This window comes from Pavona decussata, unplaced genomic scaffold (genome assembly GCF_977016875.1).
Source record: "Pavona decussata unplaced genomic scaffold, jaPavDecu1.1 SCAFFOLD_167, whole genome shotgun sequence".
Lineage (NCBI taxonomy): Eukaryota > Metazoa > Cnidaria > Anthozoa > Scleractinia > Agariciidae > Pavona > Pavona decussata.
Window position 1 is genome coordinate 62,467 of NW_028145578.1, and position 16,967 is coordinate 79,433.

A 16,967-nucleotide genomic window follows, 5' to 3' on the forward strand; every position below is an offset into this window, starting at 1 on the left:
CACTATTGGATAAGTCGTTTCCACCGCGAAATCAAATCACTCCTCAATTTTGCTTTGATTCCAAGAAGACGCATTCCCATTCGATTTTGCTTTCTCCTATACGGACACGATCCTAGACGCATCAGTCTTTTCAATATCAATGGATTGATTGCTTGGTTGAATCAACACATCTTACTGTATTACCAAAACAACGCTTGGCATCACCTTACATAACTTTTTTTCTTTTTTTAGGTTTTTCCCTTCAAACTATATGCAAGCAATGTACAAACAACTATACGTAGACTCGTTGACTTTATAAATAGCGACCACACTATTCTCACTTGGTTTCACTTTATTTCTATATCCTGTGATATAGCCGGTCCAAAAAATAGGCGACCAAACATTGAGGAAGACATGTGGTGTTTCTTTCGATATTTAATAACGCATGAAAACGTGACCATTCATTTTCATTGCAACCGTTACTTTGGTCTTGAACACGAACACGGTTTCGTATTAGCTAACCATGAATTCAGTGACATGTAATAAAAATGAACTTGTCTTTCAGTTCAATTTCAGATTTTGTGGTATGCATCATGCAGTATGCATCATCAACCATTTAGCTGCCGAAATGGAATCGATACACTACTGGTTACCTCATACCAGCGAAAATCCCATGCTTTTTACTGTGCATTTATACATTCACGGTCCCAGAGATGGTACTGTAAGACAAGCTCATTCCCACATGCAAGAATTCATGCATTTTCTTGATGCTTTTGATCAATTCAATATATCGATCAATTACTTTTATACAGATTCGTTTACTTACCATGTTGTAGAATCTAGTCTTAACATTGAATATCAATTTTGATGTAAAAGTTTTTTTGAAACGTTGAAAATAAAAAAAGACATAAATACCGCCACCTGTGTTGTCGTGTCATTTTAATCATGAGTATCTACGTCACGCTATTGAGCCCCAAAGGATCTCCCAACAAATTTACGGCCAAACTCCCCTACTTCCTCTACTTAACCGAAAAAGACTGGGAAGTAGCTCTGGTGAAACTAGCTCACCCCGTCGTCGAAGATATCTTTTGGACCATTAATGAGGCGCGTCGCAACACCTTCTCCTTCAAGTTCAGTAATGGTGTCACCACCAAAACCAAAATGCTGCGAATGTCCTCTCGAAAAATAGATAACTTCAAACAACTATGGACAAATCTGGCTTTTGAAATAGAAAAAGTCACTGGAGAAGAACTAACAAAACAAGCCGCCTTGGACCCCTACGATGACACAGCAGCGAAAAATCTGCTCAGCTTACCCCGCTTGAAAATCACCAATGAGCCTTTCTTAGATGGGGTTGTTATTCACGTCCCCAAAAATAATGTCTTTAGCATGAGTCGAACCTTTGCAGGAAAAGCCAATATTGTCAATTTCAGTAACGGAAAAGTTGGAAAAAACCTCGCCGTCATAAATACCGCTGAGTCTTCCATCGATAACCTCGTCACGATCACTGAATCAAGAGTCGATCTTGGTAGTACCAATACAGACGCCCAATTTTTAATTGGACCCAATATGTCCACGGATCTTGGACAAGCACCTCTGGAACATGAAGCCAACAAACGCATCTTTCTTATGTCAGACATTGTGCAACCTCAAATCGTGGGTGATACAACCAAAGGATTGTTGCGAGAATTCTTCATCTTCAACACCGCTTCAACGCATTATTTTGAACCGGATCACCTCATTCATCATTCTGTCAGAAAAACTGTGTTTGACACCATTGACATTGAACTGAATGATGATCAATTCAAAGTAGTTGACTTTCATCATGCTAATGAGAAGGAACTGGTGACATCTGTCACGTTATGGTTCTCAAGACGATCCTTACGACATGTCAATTGAACCATTAAAAAGAGTGTTGAGCGTACAGCGATGATCACATCTGCTCTGCTATCCATGACTCAAGAAACGTTGCAATCGTTGGTGGGATTGATACAAGAAGCCAACGCCAAGTACAACGCCTTAGAAGAAGAGCACAAGGACTTGCAAATACGCTATAATAGAGTCAACCAAGAACTCACTCATTTGAAATCTGGCATTTTGTGCAAAAGATGTCGTGAGAGAGAAGGAGAAATTTGTCAACTGTGCTCTATCAAGTTTGACAAACTATTGGACCTCTTGCAAATATTGGACAGCTTATGGAAAAAGCAGTAAAAGAAGAAGCAGTCTGTATGTGGGGATACAGACTTCTGCCCGAACTTCAACACTTCATCATCAACCACGAATCATTCAATCATCTCGTTCTTCAACAAGTATACACATGTATGAAGGATGATGATGATCTCTATGGCTTCATCCTCGACCACTCCAATCCTTTCAACGAAGACGAACTTCAAAGAAAAGCCGCCAAGATCCTGCTCTTGCACAATCAATATCACCACTTCAATAGCGTCTTCAATAGCACTTCACCGCTTGAAAAACCCAAACCCTGCAAAGTGTACCCAGACTTTAAAGTCTTGGACATTACAACCATTGAACAATGCCGTCTGGATACTGAATGCGATCTCATCAGTATCTCCAAAGGGGACAAGAACAAAGTCCTCCCTTTGACCGTAGACACGCACAGCTACATGAACGTGTGGTGTTATGCTCATTTCAATCCTGTACCATTTCCCAGCAATAGTCTCTTCTGCCTCACCCTGGCATGCACCATGCAACAGGAAGCTATTCGCTCAGAAAAGATATTGAAAGAACTAGAAGAAGACCGTTGGGAAGAACAGCACGGTGACGATGCTGAAGAACTACTCTTTCAAGTGGATAAAGAGACCCTTGCCAAGTTTTCTCCACAGTGGTGGAAGAAACAATTTCCACATGGCATTCGAAAATTCCTCAACAAACGATCCGAAAGAAGAAAGAAACATCTTGAAGAAAAACTGAGTGACTTGAATATTGTACCTTAAAAAAAATCATTAAAAAACTTGTTGACTTGACTTGACTTGTTTTTTGACCGCGCTCGTCCCAGACCCTTTTAAGGCGCAAAAGTGACGTATATATACTATTGTTACCCTTATTACCCTCTGTTTTTTTAAAACGCCGATTTTGTACTGACCCCACCCTAGAGAGTGGCATACATTAGCATACATTATTTTTTTAAACTCGTTCCCAGGCGCCGGACGGACGGTGTGACGTCATCAGAATGGAATGTGAAAATACTCGACGCTGATTGGTTAATACGTGTCACGTGACCTAAATACTCGACGCTGATTGGCTATGACCTATATCCGCGCCCCTTACTACTCGCACATAACTATATAATCCATATAACGGCTTCCCCCCCCCCCGGGTAGAAAGGAAAACATGAACAGATTTGTGCATTTTTTTTCCTATTTCTTTTTATTGGAATATTTAGGAAGACATAAATAAAGAAAATGAGCTTTTCTTTTCTAATAGGACGACAATATTTTTTCTAACTAGGTCTCTTATTAAGGATTGATAAAATTAAGCTTAAGTGCACACTGTATGAAGGTTAGAATCATCCAATATAAGTCCCTTACCGATTGGAAAACTAATCAGGTGTCATCGATTAGTACATAAATGTAAGAAAAAAGCTGAAATGTGCCAGGCTTTTAGGCCGTCTGATGCCCGTTCTGATTTCATACATACATTGAATTCAGTTTCTTGCTGCAATACTTCATTGCCAAAACGTTTCCTGTAATTGACCATTAAGTAGAAATGAAATTTTTTCGAACATCGTTTCCACTGCGACTGGAAATAATTTCAAAAAACCCTTTTAAAACCCTGGATTAAAATAAAACCAGGAAAATTCGCAAGTCGCACGTGTGTGCAAAGTAGCCTGGGCACTGGGAACAACTAGAGATGAAGAAAATTCATGCTGAGACGATCGTGCTCAGATAAATCAAAATAGCAGCAATCTTGGATGCATGCTTTCATTCAGGTTTGTTTATGTTTACATTTTTGTGAATTTATAATACTTGGACGAGGATAAGCCTGTCAAAGCGATAGATTTAAAGGACGCTGTCTTTATGATTGCTTAAGGCTGGGGCAACTCCCACTGAGAAAAAAATGTTTTTATACACAGCGAATCTATCGTTTTACAATTAGTTAGTTAGTTAGTTATTTAGTTTGAAAGTAAGTTAGTTATTTAGTTTAATTTGTTAGTTAGTTAGTTAGTTAGTTAGTTTGTTAATAAGTTAGTTTGTTAGTTAGCTAGTTAATTAATTAGTTAATTAATTAAATTATTCTCAATATGTCGGCTGGCAATTTAAGGCAGCAAAAAATGTCTTCCACCATTGTCTGACTTCTCAATAGTGACCCAGCTGTGGTTAATGGCCTTTAGATCTCCCTCCGCAGTTCGCCGCCTTGCATTCTTTTGCCTGTCACTCGTGCGTCTGCCATCAGGTTTCTAATGAAGTGATGCCTTATTATGCTTCATAGCTCTACTTATAATCATGTTACAAAAAGAAAGTATATTTTCCTTGTGTCATAGTGTTATGTTAAGGGTTGTTAGAAGCGTGAAGCTCTTCTTACGAACATTTATTCATTTCACGTGAGCCTGTCATAGATTACAAAACTAAGCAAGGAAGTTAGGCTTTACTAGGGAATATTAACCAACATTAAACTTTGTTAAATTACAGGTACTTACAGAATAACCAGCTGCAGAATTTACCGGAGGAAATTTTTTCTCCCCTGGTTACCCTTCGATACCTGTGAGTACCACAAGAGGAATGTTTTATTTGGATATTTTTCAATAGAAATGCGTTCTGGTACGATATTTCCAGTGAAAAGTTCTCAGCTTTCCAGGTGGACGCCCTGTGGGTGGGGAATTTTCAAGGAAATCTTTACAGATCAGTGCATTACCGTGGTTAAAATCATGTTGTATGACATTTGGTTATTAAAGAAAGTGGATAACTATCTTGTTTGCAATTTGAAAACTATCAACTGTTACTCGTGGCCAAATAACACTTTGTGTCCATGTCTCTGGATCAAGTCTGACACTCCAGTTTCCTCGTTTTTTGATTAGTCTGATATGATTTAGAGCCCTCATTGTGGTCATGGTTATCAAAGGGGACCTTTTTTTTTTCTTAAAGTCACCCTGAATGACCTTAAATTGTTATATAAAGCAGTGGTGAGTGTAATATAGATATTTAGCCCAGCCTAAAACTGGAGCTCCACAATTCCTTTTTAATAGCATTTATATACATGTAATTCTGCTTATTTTATAAACGTAATAACACGTTATAACATTACAAATTCCTCATCCTTTCTGGAGTTATATAGATCTTAAGTGCAAGAACTGTTTTACGCGAAATATTTCAATGAGCGCTTAAAAATTAATTAGAGCGTCTTTACAAATATGTGCTGCAAATGGCGAATAAATAACACAAGTCCAACATAAAATGTTCAAAACAATTCTGCAAAACTCATTAATAATCCAAAAGCCTATTGACTTATCAAATACTTAATAAAACATCATTTGTTTCTTCGCCCTTTCAGTTGCTCTCGGGTTTCAAAATTCCCAATTAGTCGTCTGCTTTCTCGACATATGTCGTTTGTCGAAATATTCAATGAATACAACAATTACTTTTCCTCGAAATTCTCGTTTGTTTTTCTGAAAGAAGTTGGCCATCCCACTTACCGCCGAAAAAACCCGGATTGCAGAAAAGGGTATTGAGTGTCTTATTTCACAATGGCTTACATGGAAGAGTGTACGTACGCACGGTCGGTCGCCCGCAAGTGATGTCGTAACCAAACCAAAATTTCTCGCACTGATGGGTTTACCAAAATCTCTTACCTATGGCGTGCCGCGCCAATGAAAATGATAGCAAGACGGTATGATAAGTTATTTTGAATGGATGAGATCAAACGTACTCAGAATATCGGGACCAGAACTGCACATGCGATGCGTAATATTGTTGCTAAAAAAATACTTGATACCATACCACGAACTTAGTGATTCCACTGGAATGTATTTCACATTCTCACTGCACATAAACTCATGCGTCATTATCGCGCTCCTTTCGCGCTCGTACACCAAAAACATTATGTGTTCCTTGAAGCTAAGCTCAGCTAATAACTAATTTTTATTTTCTCCTAAACGAGCATCATGAGCTATCTTTGTCATTCCAGTGTTTTATTTGAGCTATTCATGTTTTAATTTTCTTAGAAAAAAAATTCGACGACAGAAAAATGAGGCATTCCCTGAATGATACTGAGAACACGCTTGGAAGAAATGTTTTGGGTCAATACCAATTGATATGGTAGTTCCCACCAAATAAGTTATCTTTAATTGCTGCTTATATTTCATACATTCTATTCGTAACATTTTGCTCAACTCTGTTTTATCTATGTGATAAAATAGACGCATTTTTAAAGGGAAATATTTGAACCAAGTATTACTTTTGTTTCAAGGGAATCACCTTAAGGGTAAAATAGATCGCTGGGCGAAAGTATGGCGTTTTGTTACGGACAAAAATCCCCCAACAAAAAGTAGTGAGTGACGTGGAGAAATAAACAGTGAGATTAAAAAAATGAGGTCGATGAATTAAAAATTTTACTTCAGAAAAATAATAATGATCCACAATTTAAGAAAAAAATTTAGTTCGAAGTCAAAAAATTGAGTCGAGTTTCTAGAAAATATGTCTGATGCAAAAAAGTCAGTCAACCGGAAAAAATTAACACCGAAAAAAAAAAAAAAACTAGTCGAGAGGAAGCGGAAACTGATTTGCGCCTCAACCGGATGTAAGGAGCATATCCTTATATGGTATCACAGGAAGTGATGTGTGGGCTACGCTAGGCTACGCGCGGTCAGAAACAAAATGGCGCGTTGGCTTCCACACTTTGAAGTCTTTTTTCTTTCTTTGGGAACTGATAGAAAGTTCAGAAGAACAGTTGATTTCAGCTTCTTATGATACGTCAGAATTTTTGGTCCGTCGATTAGAAGAATATGAGCGAACACTGTCAACTTTGATAGTTCGTTTTTGTGAGGTGCATGGGCAAGCAGATTCCCAGCAAACCTGCATTACTGAGTTAAACCACCTGCCTGAGACACAACACTTAACACTTGTCAGAAGAATTCGCTGAAGCATCCTAGAGACTCCCATGACAGTTACTCACTGTCTTAGCTTTTGATGTCTGCTGGATGCGAGCTTACCCACAAAACAATGGAGATACATGTCGGCTCAAAAAACATAATACTTGTCTTTCAGTAACGAAGCGACAGAGCTGAAAACAACTGCAAGAGGACAAAGCTCTCGAAAGCGAGAGACAACATTGATCATCTTTGTGCAGACGCGGATCTGTTAGATAAACGAAAATCCTACAATCTCACTGCAGAAAAGCATGAATCACTAGCGCTGTGCGATATTTTGCAGTTGATCCGAGCCGGTAAACAAATGCCACAGAGCTAGCATACCCAATGGCATGTGAAAAACTTCTCCTAACGGCTCAGAATGATCAATAGAAAACTTCCATTCAATATATTTGAGTTTTTCCCTTCATGATCAAGATGAAAATCATTAAACAGAGCTAAGGTGCTTTTGAAGGCTTTATTGGAAATAACTTTGCGAACTGCAGGAGTCGCGCTGGCCCGTCAACACTTTTAACGCTGAGGTTTGATTTTCTTGTTGGGGCAGGCGGTTCAAGTTGTTGAGGACCGCATTGGCAATTTGTTGAACAGAACTTGCAGATTACGAGTTACCGGCCATGTTTGCTGCTTTGAAACTCGACTCAATTTTTAGACTTCGATCTACTTTTTTTCTTAAATTGTGGACCATTATTATTTTTTTGAAGTGAAATTTTCAATTCATCGACCTCATTTTTTTAATCTCACTGTTTATTTCTCCAAGTAAGTCACTTCATTTAGTTAGGGGAGTTTTGTCCGCAACGAAACGCCATACGAAAACTGCAGCGCAAGATCTTCACCATTCGATATTTACTCACGATTCTCACAACTGTTGAAAAACTAGTCCTTGCAAAGGACTCTGCTGTGCTTGTCCATTTTCTTCGACACAGCCTCTTTATTTTTACTTCCAGTTGTATTTCTGGAGATAAGATAAAGTTTTCCTTAACCACTTTCACCACCTTAACCACAAAGTTGCCTTATAATGAATAAATATATGGCACAATTGTGCATCCCATTTCCTCACTGCATAACCGTCTGTTATTCTTAAAAACTAACACAATATATGACGCACTCGTGAAAAAAAATCGCGTAGAATTATTATATCAAACAGAGGCTACAATGTTTGAGCAACGCTGTTTTTATTGACAAGTACAATAACTAATGGAAACCTGAATGGTTAGTCACTAGCTACAGAACTGGCTGACGAGTCTTGCCCAAAATAAGCTGTAGTTTATTTCAGTTTCACTTGAGAGCCCTCTAGGTGTAACAGATTGTAATTGTTACAGGGAAAAACAAAAACAATCGTTTAGTTAAGAATTCTATCTAATGAAAGGAAGTGAGAGGAAAATTTTAAATAGATAAATAAAAGAAAGGAAGAAATGAACAAATTAAGGATCAGTAGATAAACACCTCACTAATTGCCTTAGAAAGAAGAAAAATGAGGAGAAACCGCTCCTGTCGCATGGTGAGAAGGAATTCAAACTTAACTGCAAATCGAACAGGAAGAGGGCCAGAAGCATTTCGTGAATACAGATGAAGTTGCGTCGTTCTGGAGGGGTCTTTGGGAAATCAAAGCTGAGGATAATCTGGATGCACCCTGGGTAGAAGAAGTCGGGAAAAAGTTTGGCGACAACAGTCAAAGAGGAAGAAATCCCCGAGAGGGTGGAAGTCAAATAATCTCGTACCCCGATCTCAGTCGTCGGTTCGGGAATGTCGAAATGTGAGAAAGTCATTGAAGTAAAACGAGCTATTGGGAAGAGGAGGAACTGGAGCGGAGCAGGACGAATCAAAATAAGAAATTTTTGGTGGAAAAAGATCACAGTCCTACATAAGCTTATTGTTGGAGCCTTCCAGTAAATCATTAATGAAGATAATGACGTGGATCTGGAATGGTTTGTTATGGGGGAGACAGATCTAATTCCTAAGAAGGATAAATGGAGCGTAGCCAACCAGCGCCCGATCACCATAGTGAACACCTGTTATAAGTGGCTTATTACCGTTTTGAAGATGAAAATTGAATCACACTTGGGAAAGTTTGACGTGCTTCAATGCGATCGGAGTGGCACCTAGGGTGGTTAATAATTTGTTGATCGACGCCATGGTTTTGGAAGAATCACGGTCGCGTGAGAAAAAATAACTTGAACTGTACATGGGTGGATGTGGCCAAGGCCTACGATAGTGTGAGCTATAGTTGGTTAATAGGAACCCTTGAGCTGCATAAAATTCCAAACGCCAGTCTTAGAGTAAAGACCCAAGTTGGATTCAGACTGACAGATACCATCCACTTTAAGAGAGAAATTTACCAAGGTGATACCCTATGCCCACTACTTTTCACCATGTGCATTAATCCTATGGCGTGGAAACTACGAATGCTACAAGGCTACAGGATGGCAAAACCTGTGAACACTATTATCTCTCACTCCTTCTCCAATACAAGGCACGCAAACTCCTTTCGTCTACCATTATGTGGAACAAATATCCGGCAATTTTCCGTTTTTTATCATGGTCAGAAATTGTTTAATTCTCTTTCTTCTGAGATTACTGGCTCTTCATCTCTGGCGTCCTTTAGAAAATAAAAAATTCTATTATTACCACTACTTCTGTTAAGGGTGTACAAATATGACTTTTCAGTACTTTACTTACCCTATTGCCTTGGTTTAGTCATTATTTATTTCTCTGCGAGGGAACCTAAGTTTTACAAGCCCCAAGGTTTTTATAAGGTTTCCTCGCCATTTCGTTTCTATCTCTTGTACTTTAATCACTATAACTTTGTAATCATTTGTAAGCATTGTAATCATTGTGATTTATTAAAAATTGTAACTTGTGTCTAGCAAAGAAGACCAAAAACATCTCCATGGGAAGAGAAAAACGAGTCGAAAAAGAGGAAAGGTTGAAACTGTCTGATAAAATGATTATCGAAGATCTGGATGACAGTTTGTAAACGTTCGTAGGGGTAGAGGAGGGAAAGAGGAAGAAAATAAGATGGCGTTAAAGAAAGCAGAAAAGGAAGTTGTGCGGTGTGTGAGCGTTATTCTGTACACACTTATGCCTGATCAAAAGAAGATCAAAGCAATCAACAAATGTGCTATACCCGTCCTCGCATATTTCATGCCAGTTATCTATTTCTGCCAGGACGATCTGAAGAAAGTCGATTTGAAGATTAGGAGACTCTTAACCGAAAGGGGAGCACGCCACTTTTAGTACTTAAGCGCCGTACTGTATCCACCCCGGACAGTGGGAGGTCGAGGCCTCAAGGAAGTTACTACGACCTTTAAAGAAACAAGAATAAAAGCAGCGTTACGGATTACAGCTAGCAATAATCCGAAATTGCGAGCAGTGGCGACCTTCCAACAGGTAAGGAGAGCAGAAGCAGGAGATCGATGCTTAAGGATACAAAGAAACATACCACTGAACTTAAGTTTGACCTGGATTTAAATAGAGGTAAGCAAATTTTATTTAAGTCAAGGGAAGGTCATACCTACACTTCGACCAGACTAGACGGTACCAAGCGGGTCTTGCACAAAGCACGAACAAACTTTACGAAGTCGGAGATTAAAGAGAGCAAGTTGCAAGGGAACATTGTATGTTATGTCAAAGATTGGGAAATTAAATAATAGATCCGTCGGACTGCTTTGACTGGAGAAGGACAGCACCGACTTATACGATCTGCGGTGTGAATGAGATATACATGCTAAATGCTTGATGCCACACCATGAATTTTAGGTAATTCCACTGGATTGCATTGCGCAATTTTTGCGCGCATAAATACAGGCAACTCCCTCATAGCGGACCCACGGACTTTTTGCCTAACAAAAGACGGATCGAAACGCACCAATCACTTTTTACAGTCTTCACAGCCAATAACATCACGGCTTACTGACAAACGACCAATAACATCTGGACTTCGTTGACCAATCAGGTTAACAACCAGACACGTATATACCACCTACTGACGTTCCACAATTCACTTGACTCTGAAGATGACTTCCGCTCAGGTCGTCGAAACGTCAGTCAAAGTCACCACAAACAGTCCTTCTCAGGACTACACTCACCCGGATGATCATAATTTACGTACTTATGACATGACTCCTGGGTTCAAACCATTTACACATTTACAATCATAAAAGTGAACGTAAAATTAGCGGAAAACAGTCCACGCATGCTGGTAAGTGCGACACGAGCTGGCTGTCAGAGGGGAGCTTAAGAGACAATTCTTCGGCATTTGGTTCTCGGTTAGTGGAGTGCGATTTTTGTCGGCTTCTGGAAATATGGCCTTGAAGTTCTCTACCTGGGAACGGGAAATGTAATCGGCGCTAGAATTTTGTAGACCGGGAATATGACGAGCTTGAAAGAAAATATTATGTCTAAGGCAACTTAACACTTGATCTCTTAATAGCACCATGATGTCCTGGTGTTTTGATGTCTGCTTATTGATAATGTCAACCACTGCGGCATTGTCTGAGAAAAATATGATACGCTTATCTGCCATGAGTGACCCCCAGAGGTAGACGGCAATAACAATAGGAAATTTAAGCTCTAAAAAGGCTATGTTAAAAGTTTTTTGCACATCTCAGGCCAAAGACCCCGAAGCCAATGGCAACCAAAAGCCGCGCCAAATCCTATAAAACCAGCCGCATCAGTGTGAAGATGTAGGGTGTCTCAAGTTTCCCAAAATTCAGTAAAGAAAAAGAATTTTCCATTAAATTCATCCAAGAACCGAAGCCAAACCAAGATATCTAATTTGGCACCCTTCGAAAGACGAACGTGATGATGCGGCTTTTGGATGCCTTTGGTAAGATCGATCAAGCGGCGGAGAAAAGCGCGGCCAGGCGCGACAACAATGCACGTGAAATTCAGTAAACCGATTAAGGATTGAAGTTCTTTTAGGGTGACTGTTCGACGCGTGTAGAAAATTGCGTAACGTTAAGCAACATTTTAGAAGCTTGTCGTCAGGTAGGTGGCCTTAAAGAGTATGGAATCAAGTGTTATTCCGGCAAACTGTAATACCGTGGCTAGACCGACAGTTTCCTCGGGCGCAAGAGGGACGCCAATATGATTACACATTAAGATAAAATTTTTCAAGTCGCGGTCGCATTGATCTCTAGTTTTCGCAATGAAAAGAAAATCGTCCAAGATGTGCAAAACCGCGCAAGAAGCAAAATGGTTAATAGATAACCATGCAAGTGCCGTACTAAAGGATTCAAAAATTACACATGAACTAGACAATCCAATGGCAAGAGTTCTGTCAAAATAAAATAAATTATCGCAGCGGATGCGTAACAAGGGATAGTCAGCGGGATGAAAAGGGATAATGCGAAAAGCAGACTTCACATCAGTTTTGGCCATAAAACAACCCCCCCCCCCTAAACGTTTGATTAACTTCGTTGCGTCACCCACCGAGGCATACTTAACTGTGGAGCAATAATCAGGAATAAAGTCATTGACAGAAGAGCCCTTTGGATATGATAAGTGGTGAATCAATCGGAACTCGGATGGGTCTTTTTAAGGAACAAGGCCTATGGGCGAAGTGTGAAAATTTTGAACAGGGGGGAGTTGTAAAAGGACCAACTATACGTCCCGCATCACATTCCTTCTGTAACTGAGCACTAGTGACTCCAGGAAGGACTAAAGCACTCCTGAGATTGGGGCAATCCAAATCACACCGTTCACCAACAAAATTTATTCGAAAGCCAAAACGAAAACCCTCAACAAGATAATTGCTTAAAACGGGATTATAACCCTGTAGCAAAAATTCAAGACGATCCACGTTTACTGACGTTACTGGTGGACTGTGAAGAACCCTGCGTTTGAGTTCCTCCTTGCGCGTCTTTAAAAGGGGTTCGGGGTTGGGGTGCAGAACATTGGCTACCCGGGTGTTGTGCCCCACACTTAAAACACTCATATTTGAATTCACAGCCCGAACAGTGCTTACCGGCTTGGAACGCCGAACAAGTCCCTTTTGAGAAGAATTGGGGACGAAACCGGGAACGATTCTGCACAGCTGGTTTGTTGGTGAACGGTTGTGCTGTGCGAAAACTACTAGATGCCCGTAACCACAATTCCCAGTGTGTTTGATCCCAAGGGTATTGCTCTGGGGCTGATTGCCTTAAATACCGAAACTGTTCGTCATATCAAATCCAATCCCCAGCCTTGTGAGCCAAATCCATTACCACTTCACAGTATTTCATCAACAGGGGGGTCTACGCCTTAAATTTCTCAGAATAAACAGAAACAAAAATAGTAAAAGTAGAGACCCATTGGTGGATAGATTGAATCCGCTTGGAATTATGTAAGGGTTCTAGCGCTAACTGGGGGTGGATAACAGACCCTACTGAGGGTGACATAGTAAGGGAATATTTCCCTTCGTTGTAAGGGGAAGAGGATAATATCGCCCCAAAATCTACATATTCGTTGGGGAATATTTTCGCTTTCAGTTTAGAGCTAACCCTAGCACTTAGAGGGACAGAAATACTCGTGAACGTCGTCTTCGGCCGTGAATCGGAAAAAACTACGGGAGAGGGTACGCCCTCTGTATCAGTACCTGACGAGTTGTCCTGGATAATATCAACCACCTCCGCACTGACAGCGTCATCAAGAGCGCCAGAGGAACCCTGGGGAGACACAGGCAAAACGGCTTGAGGAGCTCTACTGCTTTCGAGAAGAACAGCTAGATTTTATGGCGAGAAGGCAGTCTTGACGGCTTGAGAAACCACGGCAGATATGGACGATGAAATGGCCGAAACGTCCAAGGAAACTGTGCCTTGGGTCGAAGAGGTGTCGCCAACAGGGACTGTTACGCTCTCGGAAACTTTGTTCAATGTGGAGGCTCGAGGTCTTTTGGCTCGTGTTGAAGTTGCTGAAGCCGTGGAAGTCCTAGGGGCGGCACGGTTTTTAGGAGGGATTTCTTACAGAATACAATTGATAATAAAATATGAGAAGGCAGACAACAACGCTGGACGTCGGATTACTAAAATAACTGTGACAATGCATGTAACTGTAGCCGCCTGGTATTGTTGTCTGGAAACGAAACAGAATAGATCTTGCGAGGGGCGTTTTTACGAAAGAAAAATCAGGACATGCACCAAGCCGGCGAGGTAATACGAATCTAATCGAAAGTTAAGAACCTGAACAAACACACAAAGAAGGCCATTTCTGTCATGGACAAAACAAGTGGAAAATCACAAAATGCCAAGTGCATTGGACACACCCCTGAAGGGGGCGATCAATAGTTGTACACTGATAAGGCAAAGTGATTGCACAAAAATAACCATGCCAAGGCCGTCAATTGCACGGTATGTTATAACCGCGACTTAAACATATTTTGCACGGTATGGTATAACCGCGACTTGAACATATTTTGCACGGTATGTTATAACTGCGACTTGAACATATTTTGCACGGTATGTTATAACCGCGACTTGAACATATTTTATGGTTGACAATACAATGGATTGTCGCACTGTTAATGAACATCCACCAAGCCACACAGGCAATGAACAACACCCTGTGTGAACAATAGGCTAGGCGAGAAACAAAACACATTGGCCTGGCGAACAAATAAAACTGAAATGGCGAGAGAATTGCAAATTGAGAGCAAATTGAAGAAGTGGAGCAAACTAATTTTTGGCCTGTACAGACCGCAAGTATCGTAAAACCGCCCCTCTCAAGCTACGAAAAAAATTGTAGTGACCTAAGGAGTTGAGGTGAACGCCGTCCCGTGCTAGAAAGCGTGATTTACAATTCCAAAAGCCTCGGTGTCGCCAATAAACAACGTAAGGGAGCGGCTTCCAATACGACCTCAAGATACTTAGTTAATAACTTCACTTGGTTATTAAATAGAGGAGCATCCCTACGAAAAATCGTCTGGCAAAGATTTCTGGAGATCTGTTCAAACTGATGGCGAGGAGAAGAAGGAAGACTACCTCGGAAAAATTTCTATTTCATAACCACGCTTATCATTTGCTCTAAGTCAATGGGCTACTTTACGGTGCTATACGCACCTGGTACGACCCACCTCCACCGGATTATCACGTGAACACAACGCCTCGACATAAATTACATTATGTCGGGCCATAATGTTTGGTTTTATCAACTCTATTTCATCTATATTATTTCTGTTACCACACGACCTGGTAAGCAATGACCGAACAGAGTCATTTTTAAATACAAATACTGGAATCAAATATTAATTTCATTCCAAGGTAATCACCTTAGCGGTAAAATAGATCGCTGGGCAAGAGCTGCAGCGCAAGGTTTAGCACCAAAAAACGGAATGAAAAGAAAATAAAGAAGCTAAAGATAATTTCAACACTTAAATATGTACGCACGATTCTCACAACTGCTGAAAAAGTCCTCATTTTGCAAAGGTTTCTGTTGCGTTCGTCCATTTTCTTCGACACAGTCTTGTTAGTTTTACTTTCCTTTGTATTTCTGGATATAAGATAACGGTTCTCTTAACCGCATTCTATAGTTGACTTATAATGATCAAACATATGACACTATCTTGCATTCCATTTCCTTATTGCAAATAAACATCTGTTGTTTTCTGAGAAACTAACACATTATATAACTCACTCGGAAAAGAAACCGCGTAGCATTATAATAACTAATAGAGGCGTTGTATATATACAATGTTTGAGAAACACTGTTTTGATTGACAAGTATTTTTTCTATTGAAAATATCTATATTACCCATACAATACGTACAAATAATACTTACAATACACTAGAAAACAACGAAAGAAAAAAAAAAGGAATACAATTACATTAACTACTATGGCTTGCTTATTTCCGTTATATCTTACAAAAGTACAAAGAAAAGTAATATACAGCTCTAGATTACAAAATTTTTGTCAATTAAAGGTTTCCATTTATTGTAATAACGTTCATTTGAATAAGTCCTTGTTGATATTTGTTTTACGATTTCAGCTTTGCTTATCACTATTGATAAGTACTAAAAGACAGAGGTTCTTCATTAATACTGCAACAATATATATAGTATTTCGCAATTAGTAGGAGGTGATTAGTTAAATTACAAAGGTTGTCGTTATCTATGATACTACATAAGATTTTTGCGGTTGATAATTCTAGTTTTATGGTAGTATGATTGACAAGTATAATAACCAATGGAAACCTGAACGGCTAGTCACTAACTATCGAACGGAAGTGGCTAACGTACCTTGCCAAAATGAGCTGCGTTAACTTTTTTTTAAAATGTTTTTTTGGGAAAAAAGAGCACATCCATTTGGGAGAAGAAATTTTAGATATTGTTACCCAAAAAAATCGCTTGAAGTTAAAAATTTTATAGAATGAAAGGAAGTGAATCTCCCGAACGTTGATTGGTTCGGCTTTGTTTAACAACAGGCTGTCAATACCAACTGGTCGCACGCTATTTGAACAAACTTTTGTGATTACCGCTAACCTTTGTTTGATTTTAGCCACGGAGGAAAATACTCCACAAATTCTCTGAAAATTCTCTGATGCAAACCTGTGATATAATGAGCTAGACAAATAAACTTAACTCAAATCGTGTGGTGCTGTGTTATTTTATGGGGTTGATGTTTTTTAGTCTATTCCGCTGATACTCCAAACAAAAGAGGAGAGGAGAAGCAAGTGAGTAAGAGCTTGCTAAAAAATCAACATTGTTATCAATGCGACAATTGATTAATAAATGATTTTTTTAGTACCAACTTTCCGGGCGAATACATTTGTCTTCCGTATTCACATTACGTATATGATGGCTGTTAACCAATACCATTCCAATGTAAGTACATTGGATCCCATCAAACGCTTATCATTAGCCGGTACTTGTCCCTGGAAAAGTCCGTTTTTTTTCCTTGAACCACGCGAT